Below are 1,552 nucleotides of genomic sequence, written 5' to 3'. Positions count from 1 at the left end.
GTAAGTAAGCTCAATAAATTCATTGGCTCCCCAGTAAAACTTTAATCAAACATTGGCTAGATACTAGCACCTTGAAAGGGAATAAGCATTGTTTAGCATCCCCAGGAAAAGAAGTTTCACAACAGATGGAAAATTTATTTGTTAATGCTATTGTGTCTCATAATTTTTTTTTTACAGGTAAGCAAACACTCCCAGCCAAACAAAAATACAAAACATAGCATTGTCATTATGCAAGACTTCCTTTTTACAATTCAACAAGAATGCCATATAACTTAAAATGACCAGGGTGCTAATGGAGGAAGTTTAATAAGAATATTTACCTAAAGCAAATCCTCCAGTAAGAAATGGAGATTTTGCTGCCCTTACTTAGAACAAAGGTGTGTAGCTATTTGTTGGATTTTATGTGCTGTTCGGCGTCAGTCCCTTCTTGGAAACATCAGTGTTTCCACATCACAGTTCCCAAAAGGACTTAAAAATCTCAAAATTCCGGTTCTCCTTTGACTTGCTTCTCTCTTGATTCCACCCATGTTTTATTAATGGTTCGTTTCATGTCATCATCTCCGTCTTCACAAATTTTCTTTAGAACATTCATTAATCCCTCACTAGGATGTGTTTCAGCATCATACGCAGGCTTTTCTTTCTCTTTGCTGTATTTTTCAACCTGAGCCACGTAGTCCCATTGTGTGTTTTCTGCTTTCTTTTTACATAAGATAATAACTGTATCAGTCAACTTTTTTTGAACTGTCTTCAACAGAGATGGGTTTCAAAAGACTGTTCACAATTATGGAGTAATTCTTACCATTTAGAGTCTTTACCAAAAGATCAAATGACCTCTCTGTGAAATGTACTTGCACATTCTCAGTGGGAACCCGTTGAACTCCAGTTAAGGTAATATAGATTTTCACACGCTTATCTGACTGATCCCATCCATAATTGCTGATCTTCACCATGTAACCTGTTGTAATAGGAGCAACCACTGCAGCTGGCTTTTCATTGTCAAGAAATTCTGGTTTCTTCTTTGATTTCTGTTGCATTTTGTTCCTATTTCTGTCTCCGTCTTGGATTTTTCACCTGTAAGAGCATCACATACTCTCTTCCTAGTGGACTTTTCCAGCAATATTTTTACCTCTTCTAGGTCTTTCTGCAACTCCTCCAAAGCCAAAGCCATGTTCCCGCAGGTCAGGCCTAAGGCCCAGCAGCAGCAGGGCACCAAAGCAGACAGGAAACGCCCCACCGAACATGCCGCGGGAGCTGCACTCTACCCAGCACAACTCTCATGGCCTTCCCTCTGCACGTAACAGCTCTGGAACCTTCCATAATTTTTTTTTTTAAGAAAATGAGAATGTAAAAGATGTTAAAAGGATATGGGAATGGAGAGATTTTCCAAAATAGAAAAAAATGAGAAAGCCTAAGCAAGTGATGAAGGTCTGTTTAGGTTTTTATGATATACAAAGGATGAGACAAAAATAATATACACATAAAATGTCTATGGTCATAGTTTAGTCAACTAGGTTAAGGAACAAAATATATATATATAGTCAAAGTTAATCTG

The 1,552-nt window shown here is 37.7% G+C and overlaps 1 pseudogene; it reads right to left on the bottom strand.

The window, feature by feature from the left end:
• Positions 1–422: 422 nt before the first annotated feature.
• On the bottom strand, positions 423–1,168 carry LOC103739749 (annotated as a pseudogene).
• Positions 1,169–1,552: the final 384 nt, after the last annotated feature.

Source organism: Nannospalax galili, unplaced genomic scaffold (assembly GCF_000622305.1).
Source record: "Nannospalax galili isolate Female #2095 unplaced genomic scaffold, S.galili_v1.0 scaffold379, whole genome shotgun sequence".
NCBI lineage: Eukaryota > Metazoa > Chordata > Mammalia > Rodentia > Spalacidae > Nannospalax > Nannospalax galili.
Note: the sequence above shows the minus strand (reverse complement) of the source record. Positions and strands in the feature narration are given on the sequence as shown.